Raw genomic sequence first — 17,842 nt, 5'->3', positions numbered from 1 at the left:
CACACCACTGAACACAGGAGGCTATCTGAGCTGCATAGTAATAGTATTTAAAACTGGGTATGCCTAAGCCTCCGCACCAAGAAGGCTGTTGTAACAACGAGAGTTTAATTCGAGGGTGTTTATTGGCCCAAACGAATCGGGAAGTTTGATGCTGCAAGAATTTAAAGACGTAGGAGGGAATATAGATTGGGAGCCTTTGGAAAAGGTATATAATCCTAGGGAGGATATTTATCTTTACAGAATTGGCACGTCCAATCCATGAAATGAAATAGGAGTTCCAGGTTTGGAGATCCAAACGAATTTGGTCTAAAAGTCGTGGAAAGTTTGCCTGAAAAAGTTGGTGGTGTCTGTGGGTAAGGTAAATTCCTAGGTATTTAATTTTACGGTTATGCCAGGAGAATGGGAATGTTGATTCAAGTTGTGTCCTAAACGCAGGGGTAATATAAAAATCAAGTACTTCTATTTTAGAAGTATTAATCTTATAACCAGATTATTGTGAATATAGGTCTATCTCAGAGAGGAGAGGAGAGGAGAGGAGAGAGTGACGATGTTGGGTTTGTAAGAGAAACCAATACATCGTCAGCATAAAGTGCAATTTTATGTTCCGCCTGGCCGATTTGAACCCCTTTGATATTCGGGTTGAGACGAACCCTGGCCGCTAAAGGCTTCATGATGAGGGCAAAAATCAAGGGTAAGAGAGGGCATCCTTGCCTGGTCCCATTAAATATCTCAAAACTTGAGGAAGTGACCCCATTGACAGACCCACGCTGAGGAGTTGCGATACAATGCCGAGACACCATCATAAAACTTACCTGAAAAGCCCATGCGTTGAAGAATCAAACGCCTTCTCTGCGTCCAAAGCTAATAACAGGGAAGAGGACTTTTGCTGATGGATAGAGTGGATAACATCAATGGCCCTTCTAGTATTATCCGAGGCCTGTCGGCCTGGAATAAATCCGACCTGATCGGGATGCACCAATACAGAAAGAAGGGGGGCCAATCTCAAAGCTAGGATTTTGGTGTAAATTTTCAAATCGACATTGAGCAGTCTCTGTCAGGTTTTGGGATCAAAACAATATCAGCTTGAGTGGTTGCCGGAGCGAAGGAGGGACAAATGAACATTTATGAAAAGTGTGATCAGAAGGGGGCTGTAGAATCAAGGGTCTCCAAGATATACCATTTAGTGTCCTTAAAACATTTCCGAAGAGCCTCCTTTATAATCGGGGGGAGAGTCAGGACATAAGGCAGCCAAATATGGAAATACCGTTCAGTCAGTTTTTCTTTCTGTAAAGTAGTGTTAGTCCAGTCCAGGTGGAAAAGATGGGAGATCCTAGGATGCAATAGTGAAATGGGGATAGGATCGGCAGAGATCCACTGGGAGAGGATCGTCTTCTTAGTGGCAGCTGCTAGTTTAATTAGTAAAATGTGATGTCCTTTAGACAGCTTGACGGGGGAGGATTTTGGATATATACCCCAAAACGCCCATGTCTTGGTAATAGTAAACTGTAACTGTGTCACAATCCTGACTGTAGGTTTCATATTTGGTGACTTACCCCTGCCATCTGTCCCGGATCCTGTGTCTTTTTACTCACTGAGTTAAACAGCTTGTCAGCACTATGAGTTTTCTTGAGTTCTCTGCCTGAGAGGTAATGGTTAATTAGCTCCACCTGTGGTGATCTCCTGTGTGGGGCTGAATTCAGTGGTCTGAGGTTTGGGCCTAAAAGCCAGCATCCTATGTTTTGCAGAAGTTCAGGCTTCAGTGTTCTCTCGGCCTGCTAGTCCTCATTCTACATCACAGCCTAGTCTAGAGTAGTCACATGACAGTGACTGTTCAACTGACCCAGAGTTGTCCAATCTTCTGCCAGCCTGAGACTCTCTGCATCACCTAATCCTGCTCACCAATCACCAAGGACCAGGAAGTATAAGTTGGGAGACTGAGTTGGAAACTGGGCCAGTTCCTCGTGTCACACACAGCTCTGTGTGAGTCTTAAAGCTGAGCACACTAAAGGTAACCTTTGTACCTAAGTTCCTGTGGAAACTGTTCCCTTGTTACCCTGTTTGGTTTACTTTTGTGTTGCCACTGATTTCACTGTTTCCATGAGTCTCAATGTAAAGGCACAGCTGTAGTGGTTTATCTTAAAGGCACAGTACTGTATTCCATAGTCTCCATTGAAAACCACAGCTGCCGTGTTTCAGTTTTACTGCTGTTGTAGTTGTGATCTCCAGAGTTCCCGTATCCCTGTGGCTTCCGTGCCTCCAACAACCTCCGTGCCTCAGCATCTCCGTGCCTCAGCACCTCCGTGCCTCAGCACTTCCGTGCCTCCAAGAACCTCCGTGCCTCCAAGAACCTCCGTACCTCAGCACCTCCGTGCCTCAGCACCTCCGTGCCTCAGCATCTCAGTGCCTCCAAGCACTTCCGTGCCTCAGCATCTCCGTCCCTCCAAGAACCTCCGTGCCTCAGCACTTCCGTGCCTCCAAGAACCTCCGTGCCTCAGCACCTCCGTGCCTCAGCATCTCAGTGCATCCAAGCACCTCCGTGCCTCAGCACTTCCGTGCCTCCAAGCACCTCCGTGCCTCCAAGCACCTCCGTGCCTCCAGGCACTTCTGCGCCTCGGTGCCTCCAAGCACCTCAGTGCCTCCAAGCACCTCTGCACATCAGTGCCTCCAAGCACCTCAGTGCCTCCAAGCACCTCTGCACCTCAGTGCCTCCAAGCACCTCAGTGCCTCCAAGCACCTCCGTGCCGCCAGGCACTTTTGCACCTCAGTGCCTCCAAGCACCTCAGTGCCTCCAAGCACTTCTGCACCTCAGTGCCTCCTAGCACCTCAGTGCCTCCAAAAACCCAGTGCTCACAAGCATAGTAGGTGTCTCCAGCATCCGGTACTCCTTAATTCTTTCCTCAGCACCTTTTTCAAGTTCTGTCTTTCAGGAGACCTCCAGCATCCATACCTGCTTCCTGTCTGCCGACCAAATCCTGCATGAGGAAAACCTAGATTCAGTCATCTGTGCTGCGGTCCCTCTTCCTGGTCACCGGAAGAAACCCCGAGCCCACAACACTTCCAAACCAGGTCAGTGAAAGTATTCACATAGTCCTCCAGTCGCCCGAACAGACTTCACTAACACCGGGTTCACAAAACCTCAGTCAGGACAGTAGGAACTGGCCACATGGACCCGGCCGAAAGTGTTTGTCTGACGCAGGACCTCCTAAGCAATATTGCAGGACGCTTGGAAGGTCTGGAGTCGACTCAGCATCAATTAGCACAGTGTCTGCAGCGGAATTCTTTCTCCAGAGATTCTCTGACCTTCTGCACTAAGACTCCTGACCAACTGCAGTTTTTCTACCAGATGTTATTACAGTTACAAGAACTTTTGTCTAGTATTCTTTCTGTGATGCCTGATCTCTTCAGGAATACTACCAACGTTGTTGATCCTGTTTTGTCCCATCCAGTTAATAGAGTCTCTTCCTCTGTGCAAGGAAAAGTTGTTCATCAGAGCTATCCACGGCCCAAACTCTCTGAAGCTGAACGTCAGCGGCGTAGGGAGCTACACCTCTGTCTTTACTGTGGAAATTCCAGTCACTTTGTTAAAGACTGCATTCTTCGTAAGCCAGGGAATGGTGACAAATCTCAGTATCACAGTGCTCATGTCTACAAGTCATCCACAGTAGCCGATCCTGCTACTGCTGATGGGGGTATCAAGATGGCTACTCTGAAAGAGACTCAAATTTATGACTGGGGTCCGGTGATTAAAAGACCTTATCCCAAGTTAGGTGTCCAGAGAAGAATGTTTAAGCCATTTAGAGTCACAGAGGAGTCCGTGTCTACAGCCCAAGGAGGGGCGTCCGTGTCTACAGCCCAAAGAGGGGCGTCCATGTCTACAGCCCAAGGAGGGGCATCCGTGTCTTCAGCCCAAGGAGGGGCGTCCATGTCTTTAGCCCAAGGAGGGGCGTCCGTGTCTTCAGCCCAAGGAGGGGCGTCCGTGTCTTCAGCCCAAGGAGGGGCGTCCGTGTCTTCAGCCCAAGGAGGGGCGTTCGTGCCTTCATCCCAAGGAGGGTCGTCCGCGTCTTCAGCCCCAGTGAGGGGTTCAGAGGGTCCAGCCCCAAAGAGACTACAGAGTGCTGCCCAGCCAGGGAGTCTACAGAGTGCTGCCCAGCCAGGGAGTCTACAGAGTGCTGCCCAGCCAGGGAGTCTACAGAGTGCTGCCCAGCCAGGGAGTCTACAGAGTGCTGCCCAGCCAGGGAGTCTACAGAGTGCTGCCCAGCCCCGTGAAGTGGGGGCTCTTGCCTCAGCCCAGCCCCGTGAAGTGGGGGCTCTTGCCTCAGCCCAGCCCCGTGAAGTGGGGGCTCTTGCCTCAGCCCAGCCCCGTGAAGAGGGGGCTCTTGCCTCAGCCCAGCCCCGTGAAGAGGGGGCTCTTGCCTCAGCCCAGCCCCGTGAAGAGGGGGCTCTTGCCTCAGCCCAGCCCCGTGAAATGGGGGCTCTTGCCTCAGCCCAGCCCCGTGAAGTGGGGGCTCTTGCCTCAGCCCAGCCCCGTGAAGAGGGGGCTCTTGCCTCAGCCCAGCCCCGTGAAGAGGGGGCTCCTGCCGGTCCAGCAATTCTCCAGGACCAGCCTGGTCAGTCTCCGTTGGCTCCACCCAAATTCGAGTATCCTCGGATCCAATCCAGTCCTACTCGTCCAGCCAAAGTTTTCTCCAGTTTCAGCCTCTAAGCTTTCATCTGATGGTTTACCACCTATTTACTTTGATGGAGATTTATTGCAATATGCCGCTCTGGTTGAACAATTTCTCTCTCAGATGGAGTCTGATCCTTCAGGTGCAGTAACTCCTTCCAACGTTACTCGATATCTGTTCCTGGCATTCAGAGGAAGAGCTTTGGAGTGGGCCAACATGCTTTTTGAGAGTAATGATCCGGTGTTCCATGACTTACAGACTTTTAGTAATGCTGTGGTTAAAGAATTTGGTCCTAAACCTTTGGAATCTGACTCGGTAAAAAAATCATGCTCTAAAGGGAATGCAGAAGGAAGTTTGTGCTGTCCTCCCAGGGATAATCTAAGAATCTCCTTCGGTAAGAATCCGACCATTAAAATTGCTCATGTTGGAGTCTCTCCTAGCCCAGAGAATTTAAAACTCCAGTGCACCTCCTTTTCATCTGCAAACTGTGTATCTAAGGGAGATTCATATCTTCCATTAGACTTGGACTCAGACTCTGAATTTGATCCAGTTCATGATGCTACTCCTTTTATGGGAGGCCCCATGTTTTCTAAGGAATGTTTTTCATTACAGGAGATTCCGCTGTCCTTGGTCAAAACCAAATGTTCCCGTAAGAAGAAGAAGAGGCATCAACGAAGGTCCTAAATTTTTCTGTATGAATTTCTCAAGTTCCTCTAAGATTCAAGATGGGTGTCCGGAGTCCACCCTTGAAGAGGGGGATACTGTCACAATCCTGACTGTAGGTTTCATATTTGGTGACTTACCCCTGCCATCTGTCCCGGATCCTGTGTCTTTTTACTCACTGAGTTAAACAGTTTGTCAGCACTATGAGTTTTCTTGAGTTCTCTGCCTGAGAGGTAATGGTTAATTAGCTCCACCTGTGGTGATCTCCTGTGTGAGGCTGAATTCAGTGGTCTGAGGTTTGGGCCTAAAAGCCAGCATCCTATGTTTTGCAGAAGTTCAGGCTTCAGTGTTCTCTCGGCCTGCTAGTCCTCATTCTACATCACAGCCTAGTCTAGAGTAGTCACATGACAGTGACTGTTCACCTGACCCAGAGTTGTCCAATCCTCTGCCAGCCTGAGACTCTCTGCATCACCTAATCCTGCTCACCAATCACCAAGGACCAGGAAGTATAAGTTGGGAGACTGAGTTGGAAACTGGGCCAGTTCCTCGTGTCACACACAGCTCTGTGTGAGTCTTAAAGCTGAGCTCACTAAAGGTAACCTTTGTACCTAAGTTCCTGTGGAAACTGTTCCCTTGTTACCCTGTTTGGTTTACTTTTGTGTTGCCACTGATTTCACTGTTTCCATGAGTCTCAATGTAAAGGCACAGCTGTAGTGGTTTATCTTAAAGGCACAGTACTGTATTCCATAGTCTCCATTGAAAACCACAGCTGCCGTGTTTCAGTTTTACTGCTGTTGTAGTTGTGATCTCCAGAGTTCCCGTATCCCTGTGGCTTTCGTGCCTCCAAGAACCTCCGTGCCTCAGCATCTCCGTGCCTCCAAGACCTCCATGCCTCAGCATCTCCGTGCCTCCAAGAACCTCTGTGCCTCAGCACCTCCGTGCCTCAGCATCTCCGTGCCTCCAAGAACCTCCGTGCCTCAGCACCTCCGTGCCTCAGCACTTCCGTGCCCCCAATAACCTCCGTGCCTCAGCATCTCAGTGCCTCCAAGAACCTCCGTGCCTCAGCACTTCCGTGCCTCCAAGCACCTCCGTGCCTCCAGGCACTTCTGCGCCTCGGTGCCTCCAAGCACCTCTGCACCTCAGTGCCTCCAAGCACCTCTGCACCTCAGTGCCTCCAAGCACCTCTGCACCTCAGTGCCTCCAAGCACCTCCGTGCCTCCACGCACCTCCGTGCCGCCAGGCACTTTTGCACCTCAGTGCCTCCAGGCACTTCTGCACCTCAGTGCCTCCAAGCACCTCAGTGCCTCCAGGCACTTCTGCACCTCAGTGCCTCCAAGCACCTCAGTGCCTCCAAGCACTTCTGCACCTCAGTGCCTCCTAGCACCTCAGTGCCTCCAAAAACCCAGTGCTCACAAGCGTAGTTGGTGTCTCCAGCATCCGGTACTCCTTAATTCTTTCCTCAGCACCTTTTTCAAGTTCTGTCTTTCAGGAGACCTCCAGCATCCATACCTGCTTCCTGTCTGCCGACCAAATCCTGCATGAGGAAAACCTAGATTCAGTCATCTGTGCTGCGGTCCCTCTTCCTGGTCACCGGAAGAAACCCCGAGCCCACAACACCTCCAAACCAGGTCAGTGAAAGTATTCACATAGTCCTCCAGTCGCCCGAACAGACTTCACTAACACCGGGTTCACAAAACCTCAGTCATGACAAACTGTAGGTCTGTTGTGATGTATGACTGGAGTGCCTGCCAGAGTGCTTGCACCTTAGGACAGGACCATAGGCAATTAACAAGATCTGCATCTGGAGCAGCGCATTTGAAACAATGGGATGAGGGAGCGGCTCCAATAAGGTGTCGCAGCTTAGGGGTGACATATGCCCTATGTAGGATTTTCTGATGCATTTCCGAATATGAGACTGAGCCTAATGTTTTATCCAAATAAGTATTGGCCTTTAGAATCAACTTCAAAGAGAGAGTTGGAAACTCCAGTCTCCATTTCAGGAGACCTACTGAGCCAGACTCTATGTTTAGTAAGGCGCGAGAGTGTGAGTGTATGAGGGCTGTGGGAAAACTACTGTTCGGGTCAAGACGTAAGGTTTTATCCAGATTGTGAGATTTATCCTGTGATAGTAGTAAGGATAGAACTTTCTGCACATAGCTACAGGCTTGGAGGAAGGGGAATAATGGGATTTGTAAATATGGAAATCGTGCCATAACCTGGGAATGTGTAAGCAAGGCCAAAATCTCAGTGTCTAGGAAATTATGGATGTATTTCAGACCTCCATCATACCAAGTATGAAATATTTGAGAGATAGTGTGAGGTTTAAAGTCCGGGTTACCCCAGAGAGGCAAGAACAGTGATGTATGTTGTGATAGTTTAAGCTGCGAACGGACCAACCGCCAGGCCGCACAGGTAGAGGATATGAGTATGTTGTCCTTTACGCTGGTTGGCATGGAATTGGGAGTGGTGTGCAACAGGGATACCAGATTCCAAGAGGGTGCAAAGGATTGTTCTAAATATGTGTTAGCATATATGCTGCGTCCGCCGATCCACTCCAAGGCAATTCTATAATTGGCTGCTAAAGCATAAGTATATAGGCATGGTAAATTCAAGCCACCAAGGGACCGAGGTTGGCGTAATTTGAACAGTGAAAATCTAGGGCGTTTGCCCACCCAGATAAATTTAGACAGTGCCTTATTCAATTGAGTGAATATGCTTTTGGGCGGGATCAGCGGAAGCATCTGAAGCACATATAAGAAACGCGGGAAACTGATCATTTTATACAAATAACTTCTGCCTGTGTATGTGAGGGGGAGGTGGTCCCACCTAGCGAAGTCAGCATATGTCCTAGTGAATAATGGGGAGAAATTAAGGGAATATAGTTCGGAAGGGTGATTAGGGTACACAATACCTAGATAGGTAATGCAGTTGTTTGTGGCCCAATGAAATGGAAAAGTGTCGCCCCAACCCATTTTGGCCGAGGGAAAGAAAGCCAAGGCTTCCGTTATAGAATCATTGATTTTGAAACCGGATACTAGTTCAAAGGAGTCTAAAATGTTGAGTAGGTGTGGTATGGCCACCCGGGGGTTGCTGAAGTAAAGTAAAATATCGGCAGCAAATGCTGAGAATTTAAGTTCTTGATCAGCTAGTGTTATACCTTGCCATCTGACTTCCTTTAGAAAGTGGCGAAGAGGGTCTAAGGCCAGGTTAAATAAGAGGGGAGATAGAGGGCAGCCCTGTCTAGTGCCACGGTGTAGGGAAAAGAGTCTGGAGTTGTGACCATTAATCATCAAGAAGGCTTGTGGAGTTTGATAGAGGGTATGAAACACCTGGAGAAATCCAGGGCCAAAATTTTGAAATCTAAGTATTCTGTCAATGTGAGCCCAAGAGACTCGATCAAAGGCCTTGTCTGCGTCGCAGCTCAGGACTATGTTTCCCATCTCCAGTGAGCCGTGAGTTTAAATCATGGCCACTAGCAGTGAGCGGACATTGTGTACAGAGTGACTATTGCGTAAGAATCCTGTTTGAGCAGGATGGAGCAGTTTGGGTAGAACCAACTGGAGGCGGGAAGCAAGCATCTTCGTAAATATTTAAAAATCTTGGTTCAATAATTAAATTGGTCGGTAAGATGAGACTAAAGTGTGATCCTTATTAGGTTTAGGGAGCACTATGACTTGAGCCATATTAAAGTCAGGTGGAGCTGGGTGGCCCGCCAAGATTGAGTTGTATAATGTTCGAAGGTGGTCACTTACATGTGGGAGGAATAGTTTATAATAGGCCGCCGATAATCCGTCAGGACCCGGGGACTTCCCATTAGTAAAGGATTTAATGGCCGATTCTAATTCTGCTGTAGTGATGGGAGTAGTGAGGAAATCTCTGTCTTCCTCCGATAGAGCGGGAAGGCCAGCCTGTGTTAAGAAGTCTATGCCAGTTGTTGGTTGGTCAGGGGGTGCGGTGCATAAAGTCTCAAAGAAAGTTAGAAAGGTGTCACTGATTGTTTCCTGTGTCAATGCGGGTGAAGTGTGAGTGTCACGAATAGAGGAAATATGTTTAGGGGATGTATGGGCCTTCACCATGTTTGCCAATAATTTCCCGGGGCGGTTACCCCAACGAAAATATTTGTTGGACTGAAAGGAAAGAAACAATTTGGCCTGTTCGGCACAAAGGGTATCATGGACTAATTTGGCATCTTTACATAGCAGTCTCTTAGATTCGGACAGGTCAGCCAGTAATCGGGAATATACAGAAGCAACCTGGAGGGAGGCCTTGGCCATCCTCTCCTGAAGTTGCTTCCTTCTGGTGGCGACATATGAGATTATTTGTCCCCTAAGAACAGGTTTAGAAGCCTGCCAGAAAAGGTTTATATCATCAATATGCGTTGCGTTATCTTGTGCATAATTGATATATGATTGTGTCAAATAGAGTTTGAAGTCCTCAGAATGGGCTAGATGTTCTGGAAACCGCCAGATGCAAGAGTATGAGTGGGGTGTGGCCAAGGTGAGCGATAGGGTAATGGGGGCGTGGTCTGATAGGAGAATATTAGCTATGGTGGAGTCCTCTACTCTATGAATTAATGAGGCAGATATCAGCCAGTAGTCTAACCTAGAGAATGTTTTATGTGGGTGTGAAAAGAAAGAGTATTCCCTAGAGTCAGGGTGGAGAAACCTCCATGGGTCCAGGAGTTGTAGGGAGTCTAGCATTAGGGACAATGGTGGTGGAATAGATCTGCTCAAACCCAACTGTCTGAGACCACCTGACACGTCTGAAAATGGGTCCAAGACAATATTGAGATCCCCCCTAGAATCAAGGAGCCCTCCACCCAGCCCTGTAGATTAACAAAGATGTCTGAGAAAAAAGAAGCATTTGGCCCTGTGGGGGCGTAGATACAAGCCATAGTGAAACGCTCTCCCTCGACATCAACCTTTAGAAACAAAAATCGACCCTCCGGGTCTATCCATTCGTCCCTAATCTCGTAATGCAATGATTTACGAAAAAGGAGTAGTACTCCTCTTGCCTTGGTGGTGTATGAGGCACTTCTGAAGTCACCAACCCAGGCGTCTTTAAGTCTATTAGGATCAGTAAGATGCCAGTGCCTCTCTTGTAGAAACACCACATCGGGATGGAATTTTTTGAGGTGATTCAATACTTTTTTCCTCTTGATAGGTGTGTTCAAGCCCTCTATGTTCCATGAGACTAACTTAAGAGACGTTTTTGAGCCATCTCTGGAGGTCTCAGCATCTCTAGGATCTGGCATTATCCAATACCCAGTCCGATAGAACACAGAAGGAGAAGCCACAATCGAAAGTCCAATCCCCCGTCCCAGCGAGCAGGGGAAGGACAAAAGTGGTACATTGAGGAAAAACGTGGAGTCACAATGAACATATAACAAAACATCAAAGTACATGTGAAAAACACTAACCAGTGTAACTTAGGCCACAAGTCAAGACATTTTTGAATTTTTGAACCCAATATGACAGTTGTAATAACCATCCATATATAACAGAAACCTTAGTTTGAATAGAAAAGGGGGGAGAGGAAAGGGCTGACAGAGAAGATGGTAGAAGAGCCTCCCGCCATCCCTGCAACCACAATGGGTAAGGAAGATTCCCATACAACAGTGGCTGTAAGAGCCAAATGTAAATAATCACCAGAGTGCTATCCATCGGAGAAGAAAAACAGATGAAATAAGACAAATAAGAAGAAATACTTGATTTTAGAAATGTCAATCAGCATCGTGCATCCGAGAATCAGACTGTGACGTGGGTAGAAACTTGAGAAAGTTTCAAGCAGACTCCGGAGTGTTGAAGTAGTGTTGTTTGCCGGCATGGAAGATTCTCAATTTTGCAGGATAAAGGAGAGCAAATCTGATGTTTTTGGAGAAAAGATCTTTACATACAGGGGAGAACTCTCTGCGTGTCGAAACTTGGAAAGAAAAGCCCTGAAAGAGCAGAAGTTTGGATTCCTCATAGCGGAGGTCAGAACTTCTGCGGTAGGCCTCCATAATCTTCACTTTGTCAAGATAATTTAGTAACTTGAAAATTACAGGTCTAGGACGTGACTGGATTGTGAGGATTGTCTATCGGGGCGGATGCGGTGTGCTCGTTCAACCAGGTAAGAAGTGGGTGTGGGGGGAAGATCAAGGGTTGTAGGGAGCCAGCGAGTAACCAAGTCCAGTAGATCTTTCTGTCTGACCAATTCTGGAAGGCCAATCAGGTGCAAGTTGTTCCGACGGTTACGATTTTCTAAATCTTCGATTTTATCGGTCATGGCCACTAGAGTGTTGTCGTGTGATTGCTGTTGTGACTGGATCGCATGCTGATCATCCTCTAAGGTGGATATTCGGTCCTCGGCCTCTGACAAATGTTGTGTGTGTTGGGTCAATTGAGCTGCCGCTGATGTGATGGCCTCCAGCAAAGGCGCCAGCTTTGCGTCCAAGAGAGGTGATATGATATCTGAGATTTCTCTAGCTTTTTGTATAGAGGACAGGCTAGCTCGGACGTCGGCAAGGGACAGGTCATCAGCGTCCCTTCTACCAGGAGAGGATGGAGACCCCTGCTGAATAGGGCTATACTCTTTATCCTTAGCTGCTGGTTTATTTTTATTTTTAGAATTCTTATTCGCGCAGAGTGTTTTGGTGACGTATTTTTCCATAGCAGGAAATGTGATTCAAGCGCCGCCCAGCAAGGGTAAAGGAAAGTCCATCACTTGGAGAATGAAAAAGGTGTAGACGTATAGCAAAAGATTATTGGTGCCTCAGGAGGGCAATTGTCAGGCCACACAGGGGTGAGAGAGGAGGCCAGAGGCAAAAGCACAATGTTGAGTGTATTCAGGATGACCGAGGTAGATTATGCCTCAGCCAGGCTCATGTGTAGCAGGGGGGGGGGGGAGGGGGGGATAAGAATGCCCACCTGTGGCAGCTGCAAGGACAGAGCTCAGGCAGCGACCAGCGCGGTACCTGAGAGGCCTTTGTTGCATAGAGTAGCTGCTTCTTGTACAGGCATAGGCAGGGGATGGCAGAGTGCCTGCGTCGCCACCAGCGCCAATTGGCCGACAGTCCAGGTCAGTGGTGTGGTGCAGTGACGGCTGGAGACCTGCGTATCCTCAATGTGGGCAGGGGGCTCAGGGCGCACAGAGATCCCAGATAGTGGATCAGGGGGACGCAGCCGCTGCAGCGGCGGGGCGAATCATTACCGCATGCACCTGGATAGAGGGTGCCGCTGGTCAGCGGTGTGGGATCTGGAGGGTCGTCAGGGGACACAGCGGGATGCTGCAAATGGCCTGGGGTCCCTTGGGCAGCCTGGACTCGATCCTACGCGAGGTCCAAGATGGCCGCCTTCATATATTGCACACAGCGTGTGCGGACTCCGGTGGGTGAAGCAGGGGGGATGCACTCCACTTCGCTCCCTGTTATCTCCGGGCCCCGCGGGTGTAATTGCAGGGTCACTGGTCCAGGATAAGCCACTGGATTGGGCTAATAGGGATCCCTGGAGGGAGAGCTCTGAGGAGAAGCAGCCGGATCGTTCGGCCCGCCCACCGGAAGTCCTCTGAACCTTTTCTAACTCCAGGATATCCTTTTTGTAGTATGGTTCCCAAAATTGTACACACAGTATTCAAGATGTGGCCTTACTAGTGATTTATATAATGGGAGTATAATACTCTCGTCCCTAGCATCAATTCCCCGTTTTATGCATGCTAATATCTTATTAGCCTTCTTTGCTGCAATCCTACTTTGGTTACTGCTGCTTAGTTTGCTATCTATGAGGACACCTAAGTCTTTTTCCAGTACAGAATCTCCTAATTTTACCCCATTTAGTAGGTAGGTGTAATTTATGTTCTTGTTACCACAGTGCATTACCTTACACTTGTCTGTATTGAAGCTCATTCTCCATTTGGCTGCCCATGCTTCTAGTTTAACTAAGTCGTTCTGAAGAGACTCAGCTTCCCCCTCCATATTTATAACCTTACACAATTTGGTATCTTCTGCAAAAATTGACACCATGCTCTCTAGACCTTCTGTTAGGTCGTTAATGAAGATGTTGAACAATAGTGGTCCAAGTACAGACCCTTGTGGCACACCACTTAGCACTTCAGTAGAATTTGAAAATGATCCATTAACCACAACGCGCTGCTCCCTAATATCTAACCAATTTCTGACCCAAGTGCATATTGTGCTACCTAGCCCTATTTCTTGTAGCTTGTAGATAAGTCGCATGTGTGGTACTGTGTCGAAAAGCTTTGGCAAAGTCTAAATAGATTATATCCACCTCTTTACCCTGATCCAGGTTCGCACTTACTGTTTCATAAAAGCCAAGTAAGTTGTTTTAACATGATCTGTCCTTCACAAATCCATGTTGATTCCTTTTAATAAGCTTATTGGTTTCAAGGAACTTCTGAATACTATCCCTTAGAATACCTTCCAATACTTTCCCCACTATAGATGTAAGACTAACTGGTCTATAATTACCTGGTTCAGCTTTACTTCCCTTTTTGAATATAGGCACTACTTCCGCTATACGCCAGTCTTTAGGAACCATACCTGATATTACTGAATCTGTAAAGATCAAAAATAGCGGGCTTGCAAGTTCAGAGTGAAGCTCCATAAGAAATCTTGGGTGAATTCCATCAGGACCAGGCGATTTATTAATCTTGTGTGTAAAAAGGAGAAAAAGACAAAAAACCCTTTTGTTGGGAGCACTCTTTTGTTATATGTGAAGTGGTATGTGTAGCGAAAAATATAAAAACTTAACCTTTAATAAATCCTTGAATAAAAAAACTTTTTTGGTCAAAAAATTGAGACTCGTGTCAGATGTTATCTGTGTATACAAAATCTTATTTAACCTTTTTAACAAATGAGGTATAAGATAAATGAATAGGTGAAAATATCAAAGAGGTGGTAGAGGATACCGTATGGTTTCTGAAAGTCCCAGGTATCCAGGAAATCACTGTGCATGCCTAAATTATGGATATCTTTGGTAGGAGATATAGGCAGAACTTCTAAGGTTTATAAACAAGGAAATCAAGATGTAATAATAATAGAGCTGTAGGGTAGTTAAACTTCCCTTAGTGGCGGTGGGGGGGGGGGGGGAGATTAGGAAAGGGGGAAGAGGAAGGGAAGGGGGGTTTGGAAAGGAAAGGGAGGGTTAAGGGGTATTGGATGGAGAGTGGCCCACTGTACCTGGTATTCTCAGGAAGTTACCCGTCCTGATACTGACCAGGCCATGCCTGCTTAGCTTCCGAGATCGGACAAGATCGGGCGTATTCAGGGTAGTATGACAGTGGGCCGATGATGGAGAAGAGAGGAAAGCAGGGAGAAGAGAAGGAAAGGAGGAGACCACCACTAGTTCTGTACTTTAATAGGTCGGTGCCATATTAGTCTGAAATAGTTTTTCCAAGTAAGAGAGTGTGTGGAAATTATTCTGAGTTATAGACAGCTCTTTTCCTTAAAAGTGGCCCACTGCACCTGGTATTCTCAAGAGGTTTCCCTTCCTAGTACTAGCCAGGCCATATCTGCTTAGCTTCCGAGATCGGACAAGATCGGGCGTATTCAGGGTAGTATGGCCGTGGGCCGTTAGTGAAGGAAAGAGATAAGTCACACTCTGCTTATTGTACTCTGCATAGATCACGACCAAAAATAGTCCGAAGGTTATTTCCAGAGAAGAGTGTGTGGTGAGTAAGTAGAAGTAGAAAAGGAAGAGAAAATCATAAAATGGAGAGGTGTTAAATATATATATCTTAAAAATTGGGAAGATAAATGATCATGGGAGACTCTACACACCGCTCAAGTGATTACTAAGTGATAGTATAGAGAAAGTACTTTAAAAAAATTATGTATATATATATATATATATATATATATATATAGCAAATTCAGTGCACACAGGTATATTAAGAGCTCAGGGCTGGCTCACACTGAATTGTAAAGCATACAATCAATGAAAAACACTGGAGAATGTGCACTGTTATTTGCACCATAAGTAAAAGAGCAAAACAAAAGAAGGATTAAAGAATGTGCACTGCTGTTTGTTCCATGAATAAAGGAATAGAAATAATGAGTCAAAAAATAAATATATAAGTTTTAGAGCTCAAGGCTGGCTCGCAAGACAATTACTTGAACCTTATGACCCCCTGTTAGGGACTAACATAGCATTAGAAAATACTTAAAAAGATGAATCACATAGTATAAATTTAGAGCTCAGGGCTGGCTCTCAGAGAGATTGCTTAAACCTTAGGAACTGACATAGGAATATCTTACAATCAAATGCTAAAGTTGGTAGAAAACATGCAGTAGAGAAATAAATTATAGTAAATAGCAAAATAGCATGTCGATAAATGATGTCCATAGAGGCATGGGCGGGGAGATGGTACAGTCAGTAAGTACTTTGTACAGTGATCCTGTAGCTGTATATTGCCGCTGCAGGAGTATATTGTTTGTGGGGGAAAGAAAGTAAGTCTGGTATTGGAGATCCAAAATTATACTTAACGCGACCACGCTGTGTGCGGCCAGTGTAGATCAGACATCCCCCAGGCGTGCACCCGCTGACAGTGAGAGACGCGGCCGCCCGCTTCCGGACTGGGCGTTGCCGCGGTGACGTCACGAAGGACGCCGCTCGACGTACGTTTCACCTAGGTAGGCTTGGTCACGAGAGCCTCTATCTGTTGCTCTCCTGTGACCAGGCTATGAGTACCAAATTGACCAATAGTAGTCGTTGAAGAGATGATAGATGGCAGGATTGACCAATAAGATCTTTGTACTGAATGAATGTTTCGGCCATGATGGACAAGGGAAGGATAGATAGATAGATAGATAGAGATGGGGAGAGACTGGCATAGAGAGAAATATAAAGAGAAATATGGAAAATATAAAAATGCATGTATTAATATGCTATCAATATCGAAGGTGCTTAGCAGATAGAAAGGACTATTAAATGATGGGCAGATAGAAAATAGGAGGGAGGCTTAATTAAACGGGTCGAAACTGGGATGATTGCTGCGGTCATAATAGTGCACATTCTTTAATCCTTCTTTTGTTTTGCTCTTTTACTTATGGTGCAAATAACAGTGCACATTCTCCAGTGTTTTTCATTGATTGTATGCTTTACAATTCAGTGTGAGCCAGCCCTGAGCTCTTAATATACCTGTGTGCACTGAATTTGCTATATATATATATACATAATTTTTTGAAAGTACTTTCTCTATACTATCACTTAGTAATCACTTGAGCGGTGTGTAGAGTCTCCCATGATCATTTATCTTCCCAATTTTTGAGATATATATATTTAACACCTCTCCATTTTATGATTTTCTCTTCCTTTTCTACTTCTACTTACTCACCACACACTCTTCTCTGGAAATAACCTTCGGACTATTTTTGGTCGTGATCTATGCAGAGTACAATAAGCAGAGTGTGACTTATCTCTTTTCTTCACTAACGGCCCACGGCCATACTACCCTGAATACGCCCGATCTTGTCCGATCTCGGAAGCTAAGCAGATATGGCCTGGCTAGTACTAGGAAGGGAAACCTCCTGAGAATACCAGGTGCAGTGGGCCACTTTTAAGGAAAAGAGCTGTCTATAACTCAGAATAATTTCCACACACTCTCTTACTTGGAAAAACTATTTCAGACTAATATGGCACCGACCTATTAAAGTACAGAACTAGTGGTGGTCTCCTCCTTTCCTTCTCTTCTCCCTGCTTTCCTCTCTTCTCCATCATCGGCCCACTGTCATACTACCCTGAATATGCCCGATCTTGTCCGATCTCGGAAGCTAAGCAGGCATGGCCTGGTCAGTATCAGGACGGGTAACTTCCTGAGAATACCAGGTACAGTGGGCCACTCTCCATCCAATACCCCTTAACCCTCCCTTTCCTTTCCAAACCCCCCTTCCCTTCCTCTTCCCCCTTTCCTAATCTCCCCCCCCCCCCCCCCCCACCGCCACTAAGGGAAGTTTAACTACCCTACAGCTCTATTATTATTACATCTTGATTTCCTTGTTTATAAACCTTAGAAGTTCTGCCTATATCTCCTACCAAAGATATCCATAATTTAGGCATGCACAGTGATTTCCTGGATACCTGGGACTTTAAGAAACCATCCGGTATCCTCTACCACCTCTTTGATATTTTCACCTATTCATTTATCTTATACCTCATTTGTTAAAAAGGTTAAATAAGATTTTGTATACACAGATAACATCTGACACAAATCTCAATTTTTTGACCAAAAAAGTTTTTTTATTCAAGGATTTATTAAAGGTTAAGTTTTAATATTTTTCGCTACACATACCACTTCACATATAACAAAAGAGTGCTCCCAACAAAAGGGTTTTTTGTCTTTTTCTCCTTTCTTTGCATATTGTAGTTCACCTACAAAATTCCTGGGAGCACCGCCAATCAATAACAGTTTAAGAATTATTTGTTAACTGTTCAACTGTTTGCATATTGGTATTTCATTATTTCATTATTTAATTATCTCAGCATTTATAATAATTGTTCGACTAGTGCGGTTCCACACAA

At 46.3% G+C, this 17,842-nt stretch overlaps 4 pseudogenes; 2 read left to right on the top strand and 2 right to left on the bottom strand.

The window, feature by feature from the left end:
* Positions 1-14,490: 14,490 nt before the first annotated feature.
* On the bottom strand, positions 14,491-14,608 carry LOC134942487 (5S ribosomal RNA; annotated as a pseudogene).
* Positions 14,609-14,775: 167 nt separating this feature from the next.
* LOC134936025 (5S ribosomal RNA) lies at positions 14,776-14,893 on the bottom strand (annotated as a pseudogene).
* Positions 14,894-16,758: 1,865 nt separating this feature from the next.
* On the top strand, positions 16,759-16,876 carry LOC134934969 (5S ribosomal RNA; annotated as a pseudogene).
* A 167-nt stretch (positions 16,877-17,043) lies between these two features.
* Positions 17,044-17,161, top strand: LOC134945255 (5S ribosomal RNA; annotated as a pseudogene).
* The last annotated feature ends 681 nt before the right edge of the window (positions 17,162-17,842 follow it).

Source organism: Pseudophryne corroboree, chromosome 1 (assembly GCF_028390025.1).
Source record: "Pseudophryne corroboree isolate aPseCor3 chromosome 1, aPseCor3.hap2, whole genome shotgun sequence".
Taxonomy (NCBI): Eukaryota; Metazoa; Chordata; class Amphibia; order Anura; family Myobatrachidae; genus Pseudophryne; species Pseudophryne corroboree.
This window is presented reverse-complemented; position numbering and strand designations above follow the sequence as displayed.